General features: G+C 36.4%; 1 protein-coding gene across 5 annotated transcripts in view; it reads left to right on the top strand.

The window, feature by feature from the left end:
- The window catches only part of CD36 (CD36 molecule (CD36 blood group)), a 79489-nt gene that overhangs the window by 5494 nt on the left and 50535 nt on the right, over nt 1-23460 (top strand). Inside the window, exon 1 of one of the 5 annotated variants that reach the window (XM_073009179.1) lies at nt 18906-19017. The exons of 3 other annotated variants lie outside the window; for them this stretch is intronic. The gene's annotated coding sequence lies outside the window, so the exon portion shown is untranslated. Of the gene's footprint in view, nt 1-18905; nt 19018-23460 lie in introns of those variants that run through there. One more of the 5 variants, XM_073009184.1, reaches the window with a different exon arrangement.

Here is a 23460-nt window from a genome sequence, read left to right as displayed (position 1 = left end):
CTCCATGCCAGTAGGTCAGGTTCTCGAGTTGAAAGTATCTAAACTCTTTTTGTTGTTGTTGTTGTTGTTGTTGAGACAGAGTCTCACTCTGTCACCCAGGCTGCAGTGTGGTGGTGCGATTTCGGCTCACTGCAACCTCTTTCTCCCAGGTTCAAGAGATTCTGCCTCAGCCTCCCAAGTGCTGGGACTACAGGCGCCTGCGGCCAGGCCCAGCTAACTTTTTTGTATTTTCAGTAGAGACAGGGTTTCACTATGTTAGTCCGGATGGTCTCCATCTCCTGATGTGATCCGCCCGCCTCAGCCTCTCAATGTGCTGGGATTACAGGCTTGAGTCGTATAACCTTATTAATGTGTTCTGATTCAAGATGTACATTTTTATGTTCAAAATTAAATTATAATCCCCAAATGAGTGTCTTTTACTAGGCTTGAATTGATCCCAGCCTTCAATAATATATATGCATATAACATATCTGCTGCAAATTATTTTAAAATAAAATGGTTAAATTTTAATAGCTATTTATTACCTATGTAGTACCTGTAAAGCACTCTAAAAATAATTATGCAAAGTGCCTAGTATTTAATGAGAAGTAAATTATTGCCTGAGGCATCCTCTCTACTGTTAGACTGCGTATGTTTGAAACTTAGTTCTCTAACTCCCCAGCTCTGTGACCTCGGACAAGTTAGTAAACCTCTTTGTACCTCTGCTTCCCTATCTGTAACACATGGATAACAAACATACCTACATCATAGGGTAACTGTCCAAGATAAGCAACTTAATGCATACAAAATACTCATAAAAGTGTCTTGCATATTGTAAATGCCATAGAAGGGTTAAATATTATTTAAGTTTTACAATACTTTTAAAATAAATAGTGTTATCTCCATTTTACAAATGAGTAAACAGACTTGGAGAGATTTAGAAGTTGGCGGGATCTTGCAGCCAGTTAGTGAAAATGCCAATATTAAACTCTAATAGAATTAACCCCACCCCACCCCACCCCTAAACCTGGTCCTGTATTTCCCCTCTAGTACCTCCTTTTGTCTTGTTACTCAGGGGTAAAACCTGAGACTTACACTTTTTTCTTCTCTACCTAGCTAATTAGTCACCAAGCCTTAGCTATTCATGCTACCTTCTAAATATCTTCCATATCCACTAAATATTTCTGAAATCTTTCCCACGTTTCCTACCCCCACCCACAAAGCCACTTTTTAAGTTCAACTACATAATTTCCTTTCTAGATTATTTCGATAGGCTTCCTCTGGCCTTCCCTCCAATCCATTCTCCATGCTGATGCCAAGGCCATCTCCTAAACCCAAATTTTATCATGTACTCTTTCCCTAAAAATCCTTGAGTAGTCCTGTGTTGCTTTCAAGATAAACCCCCAAGAGAATGAATTCCAGGTAATCAAGGCACACATATAATATAAAGTTTGGTATATTATGTGTTAAATTACGGCATCATGTTTGTGGTCATTTGTGGCCACTTTTCTGGTGTTTTGTCTTGTTCTTCCAAAACTCATACACTGTACCGAAGCCTTACTGAAATTTGTTTTCCCAGTTGTATGTTTATTATTTTGTATGTTTTTAAATGTATCTCTATTTGGGGAAATGCCTATGATCCACTCTACCTTCTCTCACTCTGTACCCGGATCTTTATATGCAGTCGCGGCATAAGGAACCACTTCCTCCACCACTGTCCTTTAACACCTTCTCTCTCTCACCATCCACTCTCCCCACCTGAGTGTAGGTATCACAGCCTGTTAGAATTGTCTGTTTATGAATCTGCCTTCCTAGACCTGATGAGAGCTACTTGAGCGGGGTGTCAGGTTTTTATTTTGTTGATTCTTACGTTTTCTCCAATCAATCAGAAGTCCAAACTAAAAATACTTTAGGAATATATTTAAGTTTACTCTTGCCAGGGCTACTGATTAATAAAATATTTGCCAATGTAATTGGGGGGAATAAAAGCATATATGAATAAAACAAAGTTGATGATTCAAACTATGATAGCAGAATAATTTCACATGTAATCTGAAGATTTCAACAAGAGCTTGTTAGGAGATGTAATACAGCATTAGAGTCAGAAAAAATAGTCGCAAAAAGCTTGAGTTAGTATTTGCCTGTCTTCTGGCTTGTGATCTGTTGGTGAGGGGAGCCAGATCAGAATTTGGTTCAGGTTACAAGTATAATCACCCAGCAGGTGCTTGCTATGTAGGCAAAGGGTTAAGGGCAAGATAAGATTAGGAAAGGACATGCACTGTGAGGGGTGAGCCAAGCTCTGGGTCTGATCTAGGTTTAAATCCTTCCTTGGAAAACAAGGACTGGCAAGTGAATACTGGAAACTGAAGAGTGAGAAGTATTATCCAAAAGCACACAGCTCACTTTTAACAGCTGATTAAATGAGACTAGATTTATCACAGTAGTTCTCAAAAATTGGTGCATGAGAACGATAAAAAGATGTTTAACTTGGTATTCACGCCTTTTTAAAAATTGTTACTATATTGTCATTGTAATTATCATCATCATTACCCTTATTGTTTCCCTGAATCTATATTTGTGCTCTGTATGTCCCACTTCAGACTACCTAAGATTTTTAATCCCTTCTAGGAAGTTATTTAAAATCCACCTACAACTATTTTGGTAGCCATTTACTGAGAGGGTAATTTAGCTTCCTAATATTATGCTATTTTTATGTCATCTTTTATAAATACAAGAATAGTATATCTTCAGTGTAGTCACTGAGGCTTCTTTAGTGAAGTTTTAGTGAAACAGACTTAGAATTTTCCTCTATCTTCTTTTGAACAGATTTTGAACATTTATTTTATTTATTTATTTATTTATTTATTTGAGACAGAATCTTGCTCTTGTCACCCAGGCTGGAGTGCAGTGGCATGATCTTGGCTCACCGCAGCCTCTGCCTCCTGGATTCAAGCGATTCTCCTGCCCCAGCCTGCCGAGTAGCTGGGACTACAGGTGCCCACTACCATACCCGGCTAATTTTTTGGATTTTTAGTAGAGACAGGGTTTCACTGTGTTAGCCAGGCTGATCTCTATCTCCTGACCTCATGATCCACCTGCCTTGGCCTCCTAAAGTGCTGGGATTACAGGCCTGAGCCATGGCACCTAGCAAGATTTTTTTATTTTTTAGAGACAGGGTCTAGCTCTGTCAGTCAGGCTGGAGTGCAGTGGCACAGTCATAGCTCACTGTAATCTCAAACTCCCGACTTCAAGTAATCTTAACCCCCTCAGCCTCCCAAGAAGCTGGTACTACAGGTATACACCACCATGCCCAGCTAATTTTTGTGGTTGTTTCTTTTTGTAGAGACAGGGTCTCTATGTTGCCCAGGCTGGTCTCAAACTAATGGCCTCAAGCAGTCCTCCCCACTGGGCCCCGCAATCCACTGGGATTTTAGGCATGAGCCACTGCATCCTGCCTTGAACAGAATTATGATAAAGCTCTTGGGTGTTTCATGGCCTTTCAGTGGATGCTCTGCCCCCGTATTCTGACCTGGCCATGTTCCTTGTCTTGGCCTGCTTCTTTCTCCCATACATGACACAGAAGCTCTAACCTCAAAATTGTTGTCCCATGTCATTTTGCACATCCATAATAATCTCTCCTGTTTCTCATCACTCTAGCATCTTCTAATTATTCTTCTTTGAGTTTCTCTTTAGTCATCTTGAAAATTCTGACAGATCGTGCTAGCATATACATCAGAGCCTCCTGATAGCACTGGAGTTAGGAGCCAAGTTTCTTAGGTGCTTTATTACCGCCAATGTCCTTTCTTTAACCAAAGAACAACAGGAACACACCTGTAGTGAGACAAGTTCATTACTCATTGCAAAGAGAGAGAAGTGTACCATAGGGAACTGACAGTGACCCAGTAAGAAGATGTTAGGAAAAATCTATTCTAGAATTTGGACTTTGGTTGTTGACTGGGGAGGGTTGAGGGGTGATACTGAAGGAAATAGAGGTTTGCTCTGAATTGGATGTTGTCAGGAGGCAGGATAATTTTATGATTGGTTGCCTTAAGCTTATCTAGGACAAGGGAAGACTAGACTGAAGCTAAAGCTGTAATTGATAAAGAAGCGGAGTCACTCATAGTAAGTGGGAAGGGAATGTGTAGTATCTGTGGCTTGGGCAGTGTTCATAATCATTCTGGGTTCAGACATAAAAGGGTCTCATTTTGTCTTGACTCATCATGATCACAGAATGGTTTTATCTAAAGTAAATGTTCTGTGAATTGTTTGTGTTCAGCAGAACAAACACCAAGGCCAAGCAGTAAGTGCTGGACCTATGTCCAGAAACAGCAAGACCTAACTAATAATACCAGGCCAGCTCCTGGATGATGGGCTATTTTCTCTTTACGTTACAAAGTTCTTTGCTACTTCAGTAATTAAATGTGCACACTTGAAATCCAATTTCTACGACTTTTGACTGTTGAAATAAGATTCTTTTGAATGCCCTTCTTAACCTCTATAATATGCTCAATACATGGAGTACTTTAGTACAAAATATCATTCCTGTTATGCTAGCAACCTGAAAAACCAAGAGATCAGTCTGTGTATAAAAATGATAATGTGCACAAATTGTTTGGGGGAATTGATTCTTTTCTTTGCACATATACCATAAAAACTAATTTGTTATATAAATGAAAAAATTATGCTATTGGCACATATAAAATACAATGAAATGAAATTTTAATTACTCAAAGCTTCTTATGAAGAAATTAAGGGGTCTTTCTACTTACTATATAGATGAATAACATGCTAATCAGATCGTAGAATCCTGCAGTTGGGAATTATCTTACAACGTATTTCTGAAAATGTGCACCTCTGTGGAATTTATATAAATGTGGTTAAATACATATACTCAACTTTCTATTTAGATATTCCAGATACCACCTGAAATAGAAGAGATAATCTGACTTTTTCTATTATACAACCATAGGCTTTCTTTTGTCATTTTTATTTCTTTAATTTTCCACATTGACAGATATAATTGTATGTATTCACTGTGTCTTAAATGTATAAACATTGTGGAATGGACTCAATCTAGCTACTTAACATGTATGTTATATCACATAGCTATTATTTTTGTGGTGAGAACACTTTACATCCACTAAGCATTTTTTTAAGAATTCAGACTTTCATCATAAGCTTTACTTAAATAAAAAAAAAATCTAGTAAGTGATTCAAGTCTGTGATTGAATAATATTCCACATATTTAGGTAGTATATGGATTGAAAATGAGTAGAAATATTGACAAATATCCCAGGGTAATAATCTACTTTGTAACTTCTCATAAATCTGTAGAGGAAGTAGTGGTAGAGAGACAAGGAGAGATAAGGCTATAAATTAACTGGATTCCATAAGTCACACAAAGAAAAAGCATCTTTTCTTTGTGGTAATGTAATAGTTAAGACATTTGTAATATTCATATGTGTACTACTTTATTTACATTATACATATATGCATTTTAAACATGAGCTGCATGATAAATTCAAAGTTTCAGTGCCGTATGTAAAATAAAGTTTCTCTATTCTTTTTTTTGCAGGGAGGTGGGGGTCGGTCTTAAAATATGATAAAGGCAATACAAGAGAAATAGTGTGTTTTAACCTCTGCTGTATTTATCACAGTATCTTGTTAATAAGCTACTTCGATTCTATTTTATAGAGTTTGTTCCTTCAGTTACTCTTGAAGATATCATCTAAACCAAGAAAGATGTCATTCTTCACTTCCTCCTTAAGGTCTATCTTTTCACAAGATCCTGCTTCATCTTTCCTATTTTGGAATAAAACATGTAGCTCTGTTTTATGTGAGCCAGAAATAATGTACTGAACAGGAAACTGTAGTTAAGAAGTAAAAATCCCAGTTAAAAAATTTAACTTTTAATGGGACAAAGAGGCATGAATCTTTTACAGATGAGAGATGCTTGTCGTGGGCCTAAGAGATGGGGTTTATCTAGTTTATCTAAGTCTAGTCAGCACTTTTGACTCTTTTTTCTTTTTTTCTTTTTTTTTTTTTTTGAGATGGAGTCTGGCTCTGCCGCCCAGGCTGGAGTGCAGCGGCCGGATCTCAGCTCACTGCAAGCTCCGCCTCCCGGGTTCACGCCATTCTCCTGCCTCAGCCTCCCTCTCCTGCCTCAGCCTCCCGAGTAGCTGGGACAACAGGCGCCTGCCACCTCGCCCGGCTAGTTTTTTTGTATTTTTTAGTAGAGACGGGGTTTCACCGTGTTAGCTAGGATGGTCTCGATCTCCTGACCTCGTGATCCGCCCATCTCGGCCTCCCAAGGTGCTGGGATTACAGGCTTGAGCCACTGCGCCGATTCTTAAATTTGAATAGTTCAAAAGTTAAAAAAGAGTAGGATCCTGATAACCGAGTTGACTCCTTGTTAACAGTAATAAAAGGTAAATACTATCAATAAATATAAAATATCTACTAGTTATTTGGGAAGTTAAGATAGTACTTTTGGAATCTATTTTATGCAGAACCAAATGTGTATAATTAGCTAATATGCTTTTGGATGTCTCTACTCTGTAATATTACTGTCTGAAAAGTTGTTACAGATAAACATTTATCATGTTTCTGAAAGTCAAAGGGATATTTTGTATGCCCGGCTTAGCAGCAGTTATCTATTTGAAATGAAAATAAAAGAGCATTAATGCCAATCAGCTTTCTTACCTGAAATATTCCTATACTTGATGTTTTTCCACAAACTCTTAACACATCACAGATATTCTTAAACTACTTGTATAAATTATACCAGAATAAAATGGGCATCATTCTCTTTTTTGTTTACATCGAATCCTTGTTTCTGCAGAGCACATTCGTGTTGTGGAGAAAAAATGGTAATTGTTTTTAATTGCAAAAACTACCCAGATTATTTCTTGGAGAGCCTCCTTGTTTTCCACTGGGTTTAGACATAGGTTCTCTTTCACTCTTTGTCCTACATTTTTAGACCATCATAAGGTATTTACATTTTATACACCCAGTGGCCAACAAGAGAATCTATACATATGTTCACTAAAAAGCAGGTTCGTACAATTAGTTTATTCATTCCTTCTTCCTGATTAGGTTCTTCTTTACTTAAGTCCAGTTCCTGACTGCAGAATAAAAATGAAATTATCAGTGTCTCTTGTTTATTAGTCTGTGGGTTTTTTGCAGGGGAGCCCTCTGTGTCTTAATCTTCGCTGCTGCTGCTTCGCAGCTCCATCTTTCCCTCAAATTCCCCACCATGACACTGAAGTACTTCCCTGATTCTGCCTTTCCTTGGAAACCAAATCTGGATTCCTGACCCCAATTCTAATACACCAGTTTATAATGTGAAGTGGGAAATTGCGGGATTAAATATTTCCTGATATCAGTTGAAAACTGTGGGTGCCCTTGTTATTTGCTCTGCTACTCGTTAGCTTTATACTGGATTTGTCACTTCAACTAATGCCAATATAAAAGAAATGCTAAGTTCTTTGTTCCTTTGACCTTTAGTGTTTTTTCCCCACTGCTTGCATAGGGACATATCCAATTTTCATTACTTCTCTTCTATCTACCCCTGCTGTTATATTCCAGAATGCCATCAAGATGAAAGCTAAGCAAAAGTATTTCTCCCACTTGTGATAATGACTCTTACGGCTTGCTTTTCAATTTTACAGCCCTCTTTGCCATGGCTGCCACTATAAACTGCAAGCACGTTCCCCGTTAATTCAAACTTTGCCTAGAATGAGATCACATTCCCTTCATTAGGCTGAATACAAGTTTTAGTTCAGGGTCTTGTGTTTTTCCAGCATTCATTTATTAGTCATCTAGCTGAACTTCTCAACCCAATTTATTGCTTTTCATGTGACCTTTTAAAAGTACAAACTCGTATCCTGTCACTCCCCCAACTTATAATTACTTAATTGTTCTATTCTGCTTACAGAATAAAGTTCAAGCTCCTTAGAATATCATGCAGGGGGCTTCAAGGTCTGGTATCCACCCATCTTCCTCACTTTTTGCCGCTTCCCTGAAAACAGTTTTTGTACTTTTGCAAGCATATCACTTCCTTTTTGCCTCTGAATTTATGCATGCTGTTCTTTCTGCTTCCATTGCCCTTTTTCCATCTTCTGTGATTAGAAAATATCTATTCATCCATTGAAGCCCTTCTGTTATTTTACAATCTATCTCCTATCAACAAAATCACAATCTGTTCAAAACCATATTTTATTCATCTTTGTATGCCAGTGTCATGCTCAAAGTCTGGAGTATGATGAAAGGTCAGTTCGTGTTTGAATAAACAAGTTCTTTAGCACGTTTCCTTTCTCTTAACTCACAGCTTGGAATCGTATTATTTCTTTACTCTTCGTAATTTCTCCCAAAAAATTCTAAGGTGGCAAGCTTCATGAAAACTCTTGGAGTTTTCTCTAATAGTCTTACCAAAACAACTGGAAGACTCTTTCTTGGTTTCCATGATAGCTTTTCTTTGGTTCAGATTGATTAATGTTATATTTCACTTTTCCTTTGTCAGGATAATTCTGTTTTTAGGAAGGATAGAAGCTTGGACTTAATTTTGAATTTTGATTTAATTTTGATTTGTTTTTAAAGCCTTAACAGATATCATTTTCTTCCTTTAAAGAACTCTATCTTTCTAAGCAATAGGAAATCTTATGGTATTTCTTTGTTCTTTAGAGTTGATTCTATAGATACTCCTTGACTTTATGTTAGGGTAATACCCCAATAAATCTACTAAAGTTAAAAATATGAAAATATCGTTGTAAAATTGCATTTAATACATCTAACCTACTGAATACCATAGATCAGACTAGCCTATCTTAAATGTGCTCAGAACACTTACATTAGCCTACATTTTGGCAAAACCATCTAATACAGAGCATATTTTAGAATAAAATGTTGAATATATCATGGAATTTATTAAATCTAGTATTGAATTATGGTTTCTACTGAACGTGTATTGCTTTTGCATCATTGTGAAGTTAGAAGATTGTAAGTTGAATCGTTGTAAGTTGGGGACCGTGTGTGTGTGTTTGTGTGTATGCGTGCGCACACACACATATGCAGTTTGAGCAAATAATTGTGTTATCAAGATGGTATGACAGTCCAATATTTTAAAGTGATTACTCTAGAGAAAAGTTAGCATTTTGGAAGCTGATAATTATTTTCTAATATTTATTATTTGACAAATACTATGAGAATAAATCTCAAGCATTTTGTCTACAGTTGTGACCAGTTGGGATGATTTTGCCTGCAAGTAACAAAACAATCCAAAAAAAGCAGTTTTGGAGGGACATTTTTTCGTTGTTCCTATAATAAGGAGTCAATAGACTGAATTAACCAGCTTGGAATCATCCTTAGGCTCACTGATATTAATTAATTCCTAGGGCTTTAGGTTGGTTTTTCTTACTGTTATCTTACAAGTACAAAGTGACTACAGCAATGGGAAGGATCATGTCTTTATATAACAATGCCTGACAGCAGTAAGAAACCAATTTCTGTCTTCTTTCAGTCTTTTAAAACGGAAAACGATCACTGCAGCTCTGTAGCTGACTTGTTTTTATGCCTCAGTGTCAGCATTTTGTTAGATACTTGGTATACATCTCATTATCAAGCAGAATTGTGGCTTAGACTAATCCATATTCAACCTGTGTAGCTTAGGAGAGGTTTCGTAATCACATAGACATGAAATATCTAATACAAAATCAGAGCTCAGTGAGGAGAGATGAGGTAGAAAGAGTGGAAGTAACTGCTGTCACAGTAGGTCCTATTCTAATTTACATGAGTTCAATTTTTGAAAATTAAAATATATGTGTCCTCACACACAGGGGAACAACACACAGTGGGGCCTTTCAGAGGGTGGACAGTGGAGGGAGAGAATCAGGAAAAATCACTAATGCGTACTAGGCTTAATACCTGGGTGACGAAATAATCTGTACAACAAACCTCATGACACAGTTTGCCTATGTAACATACCTGCATGTGTACCCCTGAACTTAAAAGTTAAAAAAAAATTAAAAATAAAATATATGTATCCTCCAAATAATTTTTAAAAAGTAAAATTGCCGTGAAGGGCCAGGCACGGTGGCTCACGCCTATAATCCCAGCACTTTGGGAGGCTGAGGTAGGTGGATCATCTGAGGTTAGGAGTTCGAATCCAGACTATCCAACATGGCAAAACCCCATCTCTAATTTAAAAAAAAAAATATATATATATATATATACACACACACACACACACAGCCGGGCATGGTAGCAGGTGCCTGTAGTCCCAGCTACTTGGGAGACTGAGGTAAGAGAATTGCTTAAACCCGTGAGGCAAAGGTTCCAGTGAGCAGAGATCGTGCTGGTGCACTCCAGTCTGAGCAACAGAGCGAGACTCCACTCAAAAAAAAGAAAAACAATTGCTGTGAGAAAAACAAACTCTTCAAACATACATTGGATGCTGAAGTTTCTGTTTCTCACTTGGCTATGATATTCTTTTTCAATTATATCTGTGCTGCGGTCTTCGAGGGCATTGTCATTAGAAAAAGGTGAAACTGATAAGACATTGAAGTACCAAAAGTTGGTACTTTTTGGTACCTAAATTCATTGCAAAAATTACTTAGTTTAGGACAGAATTTTATTCTGTTTATGTAAAGATGATTACCATTTTCTGTCATGCATAATACATATTCTTTCATGAATATTGCTAAAATTTTTATAAATTTCATAAATGCTTTGTTTTTTTTACATTGTAATAGATTACAGTGTGATATATATATTTAGACCCTGCATTTAGGGTGTAAATGCAGCAGCCAGCATTAAACTCTTAGCTCAGCACTGTTTGACCTTGAGCAATTTAGCTAACCTTACAGAGCATCATTTTTGCCATTTGTAATACTGTGAAAATAGTGACACTTAAAGAGTATTCTGAAGATCAATTTAGATGGTCCTGTGTTTTCAGAATAGGATATGGTTTGTGGTAAGCACTGTCTGTTCTGCAGTAAACACTCTCAGCATTAGCCATTAGTGTAAAAGTATGTTTTAGGGTGAAAAAGAAAATTTTATTTAAAATATTTTCATCTTTGCTTTCAAATGGAAAAAACGATTCTGTATTTAATTCCTTTAAGAATGTGTTACTTTCTATTTTATTGCCAACTGTTATTTACACCATCTCGGGTTTCTCATGTTCTCAGGCCTGAATATAAGTGTTTGATTTTTCTTACCCCTAACATTCACAGTAAGGTGATATGCATTTATCCATAGTAAGAGGCATTGAATATACTAAAAGTCTTTGTAATGTTTACATAACAAAAGAGCAAAGAAATTCATAACTGCCATAAATACTTCCTAATATTTTAAGCTTGAATAGTTTTAGATTCAAAAATCATTAAAATGCTTTCAAACTTATATATAGACCTTTAACTTTGCATTCATTATTTTCAAAGTAAACTTGGATATGTTTATATAAGTCAGCTCTAAAGTTACCAAATAATAAAGATGGTTATAAAATGCATCCAGTAAGTTCTTCACTTTATAGCATTATGTACAGTTTTTGTGCTTTGAAGTAGAATTTTTAGTCTCTATTAGTGCTTCTTCATATAAGTCAACATAGAACTTTTGGCAGTTTAAAACTAATTGCTTTTGAATTGGAAGATGAAAATTACACCTTTTCCCTAATAATGCCTGAACATAGGAGATGCTCTATTAATTTGAAATGACTTACTTATTTTGAAGTAACCACGATATCTTTTTTATGTTTTCATTCTCAAAGTCCCTGGCCTCTGGTAAAAATTGCCAAATCTTTCTATGTATGGGGAAATATCCTCTGCTTTTATCCCTCCTCTGCATTGACCAATAGATGGTAACTGATCTCTGACTCTTGTTTGAGAAAGAGACTGGAATATCATTTTCTTTATGGAGCTTGCCATCTCTCCTAAAACCTTCTCGCTTCGTAGACTGTGCTATAAACTTTCCATGATAGTACCTATTGTGCTAGTTTATAATTTTCTGAATTTCAGTGTAAGCTTATTACCATTAAGCTAGGGTGTTATTGATTTTATTTATTTTTAAATTCTCTGGACCCAGAAATATCTGGTTTCAAGAATAATTACTTTATTAAAATAAATGACTACGTGAATAAATGTTTTAACTGAAATCTGTATATGGAAATAACAAAAATAATTTTAAAACGTCAAAGTTGCATAGATAAATGCATCTGTTGAGAGATTTATGTTGACAAAAGGCAAGGATTTAGACATGAACCAAAAAATGCCTGTCCTTTACCATGCATTCTGCCTTAGTCTGTTTTATGTTCCTATAAGGAAATACCTGAGGCTGGGTAATTTTTAAAGAAAAGAGATTTATTTGTAACTCATGGTTCTGCAGGCTATACAAGAAACATGGCACCAGCATCTGCTTCTGATAGCAGCTTCAGGAAGCTTCCACCCATGACAGCAGGGGAAGGAGGGCAGACATTACATGCAGAGAGAGGGAAGGAAGGTGCCAGACTCTTTTTAACAATCGGATCCCATGGGAACTATTTAATAATAGAGTAAGGACTCATTCATTACCAGGAGGACATCACCAAGCCATTCATGAGGGATCCATTCCCATGACCCAGAGACCTCCCATTTGGCCGCATCTCTGACATTGGGGATCAAATTTCAACAAGGGTTCAGAGGGGACAGCTATTCAAACTATATCATATCTTTATGTTTTCCTACTAATCTTTGATATCACCAGCCAACTGGATGCATAACCTCAAGGTCACCTACTGCATACTATGAGCATACCTCATTTTGTTGTGCTTTGCAGTTATTACTATTTTACAAATTGAAGGTTTATGGAAACCTGGCTTTGAGCAAGTCTATTGGTGTCATTTTTTTCATCAGTGTGAGCTCAGTTCTTGTCTCTGTGTCACATTTTGGTCATTTCTGCAGTATTTCAAACTTTTTTGATATTATATCTGTTATGGTGATTTGTCATCAGTAATTTTTTATGTTACTATTGTTTTGGGACACCACAAACTGTACCATGGAAGACAGCAAACATAATATTGTATGTATTCTGACTGCTGCACTGTTCCCCTTTCTCATTACCTCTCCTGGAGCCACCCTAGTCCCTGAGACATGACCAGATTGAAACCAGGTCAATTTATAACCCTACAATGGCCTGTAATGTTCAAGTGAAAGGAAGTATCACACATCTCTTACTTTAAATAAAAAACTAGAAATAATTAAACTTAGTGAGGTAGGCATATTGAAAGCTAAGATAGGCTGAAAACTAGGCCTCTGACACCAACAGTTAGCTAAGTTGCGAATGCAAAGAAAAAGTTCTTGAAGGAAATTAAAAGTGCTACCCCAGTGAACACACAAGTGGTAAGAAAGTGAAACTGCCTTATTGCTGATATAGAGAAAGTTTGAGTGGTCTGGATGGATTAAACCACCTACAATATCCCTGTAAGACAGAGCCCAATCCAGAGGAAGGTCTTTACTCACTTTCATTCTATGAAAGTAAAAGAGGTGAGGAAGCTGCAGAAGAAAAGTGTGAAGCTCACAGAGGTTGGTTCATGAGGTTTAAGGAAAGAAGCTATCTCCATAACATAAAAGTGCAAGATAAAACATCAAGTGAAGAAGCTGCAGCAAGTTATCTGGAAGATCTGGCTAAGATCATTAGTGAAAGTGGCTACACTAAACAACAGATTTTCAATGTAGACAAAACAGCCTTCCATTGGAAAAAGGTGCCATTTAGGACTTCCATAGCTGGAGAGGAGAAGTCAATGCCTGGTTTCAAACCTTCAAAGGACAGGCTAACTCTCTAGTTAGGGGCTAATGCAGCTGGTGACTTTAAGTTGAAATCGATGCTTACAATCATTATAAAAATCTTAGGGGCCTTCAGAATGATTCTAAGTCTACTCTGCTTGAGCTCTATAAATGGAACAACAAAGGCTGGATGCTGGCACATCTGTTTATAGCATAGTTTACTGAATAATTTAAGCCTACTGTTGAGACCTACTGCTCAGAATAAAATGATTTATTTCAAAATACAACTGATGATTAACAATGCAGCTGGTCATCTGAGAGCTTTGATGGGTATGTCCAATGAGATTAATGTTGTTTTCATGCCTGCTAACACAAGATCCGTTTTGTAGCCCAGAGATCAGAGTCATTTGACTTTCAAGACTTATTACTTAAGAACTAGGAGGCTGGCAGTCACTTGAGGTCAGGAGTTTAAGACTAGCCTGGCCAACATTATGAAACTCTGTCTCTACTAAAAACGCAAAAATTAGCTGGGCATGGTGGTACACACCTGTAGTCCCAGCTGCTCAAGAGGCTGAGGAAGGAGAATAGCTTGAAATCGGGAGGCAGAGGTTGCAGTAAGCCAATTTTGCACCACTGTACTCCAGCCTGGGTGATAGAGTGAGACTCTGTCTCAAAACAGCAAAGAAAAAAACAAAACAAACAAAAAAAACCTGTAATTTCCATGGATAGTAATTCATATGATGGATCTGGACAAAGTAAATTGAAAACCAACTGAAAGTAATTCACCATTCCAGATGCCATTGATAGTATTTGTGATTCATAGGAAAGGTTGAAATATCAACGTCAATAGGAGTTTGGAAGAAGTTGATTGCAACCATCACAGATGACTGAGGGTTACAAGACTTCAGAGAAGGAAACAACTATAGATGTGGTGAAAATAGCAAGAAAACTAGAATTAGAAGTGAGGCCTGAAGATGTAACTGCATTGGTGGAATCTCATGATAAAACTTCAGTGAAGGAGAAGTTGCTTTTTTAATTGAGCAAAGAAAATGTTTTGTTTTGGGTTTTGTTTTTTGTTTTGTTTTGTTTTGTTTTTAAGATGAAATCTCCGGTGAAGATGCTATGAACACTGTTGACATGATGTGTAGGGAAAAACTCTCTAAACCATGTTTTTCCTCTGCCTCATGCCACAGCAATCATCACAAAAGTGTGGGGGTTTTCCACACACACCAAGCAGCAAACACCAGTTAGATGTCCTCCAACTCAATTCCAGTACTACCTACATGGAAATAGTTACATCCTACAGGTTGGGAGCCTCGTCCCCAAGACTGCCCCCTTCTTTCAACACTAGTCACAAGTCCAAGCCTCCAGGAATACCAACCAGCTTCGAATTGGGGTTCTCATTACCCTCTCTTTGGGTTTGATTAATTTGCTTGAAGCAGCTCACAGAACTCAGGGAAACATTTATGTTTACCGGTTTATTATAAAGGATACAAATGAAGAGATGGATAGGGCAAGGTATGGGGGAAGGTGTGCGGAGCTTACAAATGAAGAGATGGATCGGGCAAGGTATGGGGGAAGGTGTGCGGAGCTTCCATGCCCTTCCTGGCATGCCACCTCCTAGGAACCTTCAAGCATTTAGCTATTCAGAAGCTCACCAAACCCAGTCCTCTTGAGTTTTTATGGAAGCTTCCTGACTTCAGCATTCCTTCCCCCAGGATATAGAATGGGACCCTCTCTGGGGAGTCTTGAGACTAACAATCAGAAGGGAGGGGAAAGGTTAGCGTCCTACCTTGGGGCAAGTGAAAGGAGGGCTGGAGGGAGATTCTGCTTTCTGAGGCCTGATGTACATGATAACAAAAAGTCTGTAACTAGGGCTATGGGAATTACGAACCAGAAAAGGTGGACAAAAACCAATATATATCATAACACCACACATGACAACAAAGAATATAGAATATTACATAAAGTTGGTTGAAGAAGCAGTGGCAGGGTTTGAGAGGATTGTTCCAGTTTTAAAAGAAGTTCTACTTTGGGTATAATGCTATCAAAACAGCATCGCATGCTATAGGAAAGTCAAATGATTTTTCCAAGTGATGCGGCAAACTTTAATGTCTCATTTTAAGAAATTGCCACAGCAACCCTGACCTTCAGCAACCGCCACCTGGATCAGTCAGTAGCCATCAATATCCAGGCAAGATTCTCTACCAGCAAAAAGATTATTATAATTGTTAGCATTTTTTTTTTAGCAATAAGGTATTTTAAAATTAAAGGATGTACATTTTTTAATGGTATGGCACACTTAATAGACTACAGTATAGGGTAACCATACTTTTATATGCAGTGGGAAACAAAATTTGTGTGACTCAAGTTCATTGTGATATTCACTTTATTATAGCAGTCTGAAACCAAACTTCCAATATCTACAGAGGATGCCCATATTCTGGGCATGTTTACATTGATCTAATTTTCCTAAAATTTTCTTGCGTTATCTCATCTGTAAACATGTGACTAGCAATAATTTATAGAATGCTTTGGGACAAATAGTACATGGAAGCCTTTAACATGATAGCTGACTCATGGTAATAGCTGAATAAATATTTGTCCCCTTCCATATCCTTTGACAGAATTTTTCAAGTTGTCTCACATGTGAGGGAAGAAATAAATAAATGTATTAGAACAAAAATAAGCTATTATGTTTCATAATTTAAATAATTTAAAGGTCAATTTAAAAAATCCAAAGAACACTAGAGAATCAAAATAATTTTAAAAATTAACTTAATACTAGTAATAGGGCACTAGTAACAGTGTATGGAAATGAAAAAGAGGTATACATTATTCCAGTTATCTAGGAGCTTAATATTAAGTTAACTAGTGAGAGTGGCAAGAGACAGCCAAATGCCTAGGCAGATAGCGGCAGGTCCCTGCTGAAATCCCACCTCCAGCTGAAGACAGTTTAAAGTCTGAAAGCCACACTACAAGTTAAATCCTCAGACTATGAGAACTTTTCTTCCTGTTTGGCGTGCTTTCCTCTGATTGATCCCCACCCTTCACCTATTTTACAAATACCTTCCCTTTCCAAATTGGTTTTTCTACACTGTCATGCCCACCTTTGAGTGCTGTCTTTGCTTTAATCTTTTTCACAATCAGCACACACTCCCCATTCAGAGTCCATAAAAGGCCCCAGACCCAGTCACATGGGGGACTTTCCCACCTTCAGGTAGGGGGACCACCTTTGCATCACCTCTCTGCTGAAACCTGTTACATCACTCAATAAAATTATTCTCTGTCCTCCTCACCGTCCAATATTCACCATATCCTCATTCTTCTTGGGCATGAGATAAAAGCTCAGGAAATGATGAATGCTGGTATAAGCTGAGACACGCCAGTGTGACCAAGAAAGGCCCAGGTGAGGCATGGCTGGCAGAGGGTCCCCGGCTTGCAAAGTGACCAAGAAGAAAAATCCTACATCACTAGCATTGCTGAAGGAGAACAAAGAAGAATAATAGCATACACCAAAAATTAAAGCAATTACTGTATCAAACATTACAGCAGAACTTGGAGAAAGATGTTAAAAAGAGATAACAAGTAGAAACAGAAAAAGGAGTGAAACAAAGCAATATTCTAGTTACATTTTTAAAAATAATCATTAGGATGATTAGAACAAGTGTTTGTAACTCTGGGGGTCTCTGAACCCTCATTTGTTAAATGATCAGGACTAGATATCTAGATATCTGCAGTGAGAAAATAAGAAAGGAAAGACAAGAAATGTATTCTACACAGAAGTAGGGGAAAGTTCCTTAAACTGTGAGTCACAGCTATTTATATCTGAACAAATGTGCATTTCCTATTAGTCCTGGAGACTTTATGGTCTTCTACCCATGCATTTACATAAAGAATTGTCCTCTGTGTATAAGCTGCATCTCTAGAATGTGAACTCCTTGAAACTACCTAGCAACGCTTAATTACCTAGGCCAATTTAGACAGACAGCACTATTGAGTTGTCTTGGTAAATACTGGTAACTTCAAAAACCAAGAATGCTCTAAAATCTATAGCTAGACAACAGGCAATCTCTGACCTAAACTTTAGACAACAGTTCTTGGTAGATTTTTTTTTTACTCTGTTATGTAAAAGTAGAGACTTAACTAGTAATATTTCTAGCCAGTTCATAAATCATTAATTTCTCTATTGAAAATCTCAGTGTTAGTATTTATTACACCAATCTTCTGTTCTAAAGAGATAAAAATTAACTAAATTTTGGACTTCTATTAAAGGCTAAGGACCAGCTAGCTCTAGACTGAATGTTCTCAACCAGGGTAACTGTCCACTTCATGAAAGTAGACTAAAAGTACCAAACTCTCATATATACACAATAATATGTATCGAAGTATTTGAAGTACATTATAGAGATCCTCACAGTAAGGGTCATGTTTTCTTCCACTTTGTGGCAGAGTTCTGAGCACACAGTGACCATGTGATAAATATTAATTCAGTATGTGAGTGTATGAGGATGTATGTTATCAATATTCTCAGAGAATGACTGCCTTAAGTGTTCTGGGAAAAAGCCAGATTTCTGGTCTCATTTAGCGTACACTGTAATTAATACTTATTTTGTGGGTGCATTTATTTTTGTTTTATTTGATTTGTGTTGCATATATAACATTGTACCCATCAAATATTGCTTAATTCTTTCATATTGCAAAAAAACAGCTATTATAAGCCTGAACTTGTTAGTCTTACAGGGCCCTGCCCAAGGTTGCCCTCATCCCCAGCTTTCCACAAACTGGAGTATTCACTGATGCTTTGTTTCTTCTCCCAGACCAGTATACATGTTGTTATGTGGTTCCTAGGAGGACTGTAAAGTCCTCTAACAAAGACACAGGATGGAATGAATCAAGGGAATTGCTATGAGAAAGAAGGAATATCCCTGGAGAGGGGACTGCTTCTGTGTGCTTTTAGACGTCACAGAATAATTGTTTCTTTTTTTAAAGGAAAGAACCAGGGTGAAGAGCGCTGATTTTCAAAGTTGGAGAGGTTAACAAACACTGGTTGCAGGATTTACTTTGGTTTAGGAATACCACTGTCTCACAGGAGTGTCAATCAAAATTCCACAGCCATTCTTGGACACTAGGAGGTGGGACTGACTGATATACAGCAGTGATTTGACCCAGCACTTGGGGCAAACACAACCAGAGTCTTCAGTGTTAATTCCCTGGTCTTCCCAACTAGCATTTTGAAAGTGCATTAACATTTCTGGCCTTGCGCTCTTTCGTCGGACTTCTAACGGTAATTATGCCTGTGTAATCACAGTAAAGTTACTTAATCTAAATATGTAAGATTTCACACTTTGCTTGCAATACTTAAAATTTCCTACTTTGATCTGACTTTTGCTTTGTTCTTGTCCAGTTTAATAGATATTTGCATTTCTCTCTCTTCTATCAGGGAGTAGAATTTATGGTATTGTAGGCATTTAGGCAGCCTGTTTCTAACTTTTAGATAAGAAGTTGTATCTAAAAGAAAGTAGAGGGAGTGGGTCAAATGACTTTTACTATGAGTTCTCAGTAATTATTATGTTAATAAGTGGTAAGAGGGCATTCAAAAATATTTGAAATAATATAAGCACTTCAACACACATATGCTTATATGCATACAACAGTGGAGGACTATCTTAATAGGGCAAATTCGTGTGCAGCTATCTTTTACCCTTAGGAATACATATATGCTGCCAGGCATGGTAATCACAGCACTTTGAGGCCAGGAGTTCGAGACCAGCCTGGAAAACCTGGCAAAACCCTGTCTCCTGTCTCTACCAAAAATACAATAATACAATACTAGGATATACTTCCTAGTATATCCTAGGAAGACTGTTATGTTATAAATAGTCATTTTTTAGCCAAAGATGTATTATAATGAATATGATTATAAAAATTTAGATTATCTTATATTGTAAGACAGAGCGGTTGACTTCTCAATGTTGGAGCAAGCGGAATCCTCCCCTGCTTTTGATGTTTAATAGTGACAAGGAGAGGTCACAAGCAGTTCCTGCTGCTGGCATTCCTGGCATGGTTACAGTAGTCAGCAGTGACTACTGTGACTTGTTTGAGAGGTGACTTTGAAAATTTATTTTACTTTCAGGTTAGAGAATTTAGTCCTTGTATTGGATTGGCTTGGGCTAGTGAATCTTTGATACAACAGCCAGTAGGATATATGAAGTAGTGTTTTAAAAAATTAACCATTAAAGACAGTTTTCAATTTGCAAACCATTTCTAACATGTTTTCCATGGTAAGAATTAGCTACACAGAATGATACTGTGATATATAGAAAAATGGGGGGTACTGGAACTAGCTAAAATTTTACAGATTACAGGTGTAATTGTTTTGCTGGTCACACATGATTATTTCTATTGGTTACATTTTATTTGGACTTGTATTGTGATACATTGTTCTATAGAAACAAATTATATGCCTTAACTTTGTTGTGATTATCTAAAACAGTTGGAAACTGAGTCTGATGTATTGAAAGAGAGTACAAGAGGTCATGGTTTGCCGCAGTGGGCATTGTGTGAAGATAAGGGACTGAAGACGGTGTTTATAGACAGACACAGGAAATGCTACTGCATGCTCGTTCAAAAAATCATAACCTTGCTTGTACTTCAGATCTATGCAATTCTATTTGTCATCTGGAGGGCTAGTATTGTGACTCAAGTATTCAGTGTTATAGACAAGCTGCGATTAAATATTTCAACAGAAGACCTCAAGGAATTACTGATTTACAATTACCCACATTACTTATGCTACAATAATTAGAAACAAAGAAATTGAAGTGATGTACTATACAGTAATGCTACTAAACAGATATGTGTTTATATTAAAAGGCAAGGAATTTATGAAGGCTAGTATTATGTAAATGACTATCTCTAAATAGTTGGATGATATATCTCATTTTGTTCATTGATTCGACAAATATTTGTCTGCCCAATACACACCAGGCACTGACCATTTTCTGTAACTAATTTCATCCACTTAGCACTGTGAATAATCCAATAATTCCCCAGGACAAATATTATTATTCAATAAATTAAATGAGTATCAATACAGAGGGGTATTTCATGGAGATGAAATCTCTTGGGTAATCAGGGGATCTGCTATTGAGTTTGGTACCACAAATTTTTATATTTTTCCTTAAGAGATGATGAAAGATCAGTGGACTCCTAACTATCTGCAGTCTGTGGAGTCTCAGGTTGCTTAGAAACTCAGTGACTATGGGCTTGCTATGGCAACCCAATTTATCAGTGACTGCAAAACTAACTTAGCTGGCATTGTGGCAAATCTCCATATTTTGCTGGTAAGAATATTCAGATAAGTTCTTCTATCATACTAGTATTTATATTATTTACACTATTGAGCTAAATATTGATCAAATTTTGAAAATAATAAATTATGATTTATAATGGTCTAGAACCACATGAAAATGAAGCTTAAATTCTGAATGTATTTTTAGATTTCAAATTTATACTGTCTGCCGGTTACCAGGCCATTGCCTTAGCTTAAATCTACAGTATGTGATTTGTAATTTGTACTATATTAAGAGCACAAGAAAATAAAACTAGTACAGTCTATTATCTATGTGCCAATAAAAATGCTCTGCAAATTTAACTTTAATACTTCAATAGATAAATGTATGTATATATAGTATAATTTAATAATTTTGTTTTACATTACAAACTCTTTATTCATATATAAGTGTAAGAGATTTTACAGTATTATGTATTTTTAAAATCTTACATCTTAAATAATATACCATGTAATCTGATATACAAATGTATTAGAAAACCAATTTACTTAAAAAGCACATTTTTGCAATCATGGGAAAGACATTAGGGAACATATTCTCATCCTTTGTTTGAGTATTTGTTCCCTGTAGTACATTTACAACAATTTTGCCCTTTCTGATTTTAGTCTTGCTTTTAGATTTTAATAACAGGTTCTATTGTTTTACTCTATATATAAACTACAGTCTTCTCTGTACCTCTTCATATGTAAGTATTGCATTCATCTTATCTCCCTATTGATTCCAACTTTTGTTTTTATCACAGTCAATAGCAGAAGTAGAGCCAGGATTCCCTCCTGAGACAGACTATTACAAGGTTCTATTTACTGTCCTTTACTCCTGGGTTTTGGCATTTATGCATTTTGTTTTGATATTTAAGACTTCATCATATTAAAGGTTCTCTTGAGATTGAAAGAATCAGTCTGACTCGGGTTTTTACAGGAGAATGCTACATTTGATTATATTTTAATTTTTTTAAATATTTTATCTATTGCCACGTAATTCTGCAAATGATGAAATTATTTTTGAATCCTCTAGTACGTCAGTGCAACTAGGCTATGCCCCGGTGGATGATATGTCGCATCTCACAGATGGCAACAAGTACAAAGACAGAACTTAGGTTATTTTATTGGAATTAATTCTCATTGGAACAGAAAACCCAATTCCCAGGGGTCCTTGCTTAAGCCTCCAGTTAGTACATCATATTGAACTCCTCCCTTAACAGAGGGGCTTTTTTTAAATTAGACTACAGACCCACTACTCTTTAACAGAATAAATGAGCAGTCCAGAACACTCAACAACCCAAAGGAACCAAACTCTTATCAAGGGATCATGGGTGTTAGCCTTTAAGGAGATAGTAGTTTGGCATGTAAAAAAATTAGGTGGTAGAGTACAAATATTCAGAAGACTTGGAGAGGATTTTCAACAGGCAAAAGCAAAACAATACAACAATTTAATGCTACACATTTAATGTTTAATCATGCTTTTTGGTGTGACTGAATTATTTTAATAAATTTTGCAAAACTTTATTTTAATCAATATGTCTGTTTCTGCCAATGGATACATAAACACAACTGGTACATTGCATCATTCAAAATATTTGGGAAAAGCTCATTGTGTAGAAGTACATCATTCATTCTTGTATTATAGTTAATAAATACCTGTAAAAGGGAAGAATTAAAGCCCTTCATAATAATATTTTCTAATGTGAAATAATCTATTTACCTGTTTACTACATTGAGATTTTTGCTTGGAAAAGAGTACATCTGTTCTTTATTCCATTACATGCATGGTGTCTATTACACATAAAAAATGCACATCTGGAAAATCATCAGTGCATTTAAACTTGATCAGATACTGGGATAAATAAAAGTACCTCTTCTCCTACAAAGGTATTTAACATATACATGCATGCCTTTTAAAAATCTATGCTGTGATACCTAGAGTTATAGTTTATTCAGAATCAATTAAAAAAAATTTGAGCACCTATTATGTATCAGGCACTATTTAAAACTCTGGGATATTATGCTAAACACTACCAGCATGATCCCTGGTAATATGTTATAGGGAGTTTCATTGTGACCTACTCTCTTGCTACTTATGAATGAACAAACGATGAACTGAGCTATTTTGGAATCCTTTGTATAAGTGGAACACTAAAATATTCTAAAGCTGTATAAATGAGTAAAATATAATCACATGGCATGTTATATGTGCTTCATGTTATATTAATATCTATATTTGTTACATAGAGTGTAGAAAACCATGTTGCAGAAACATCTTTTTTCTCCTTTAAGAGACCTACTGGTTAAGCCATGTTTCTTGACTGCACTTATGAGCTAGAAGTTTAAGTGTTTTAGTTTATTAAAAATACCTGTGATCTAATGCCTATGTTTTAA

Source organism: Chlorocebus sabaeus, chromosome 21, assembly GCF_047675955.1.
Source record: "Chlorocebus sabaeus isolate Y175 chromosome 21, mChlSab1.0.hap1, whole genome shotgun sequence".
NCBI lineage: Eukaryota > Metazoa > Chordata > Mammalia > Primates > Cercopithecidae > Chlorocebus > Chlorocebus sabaeus.
The sequence above is the reverse complement of the archived record's forward strand: the minus strand, read 5'-3'. Positions and strand labels throughout refer to the sequence as shown.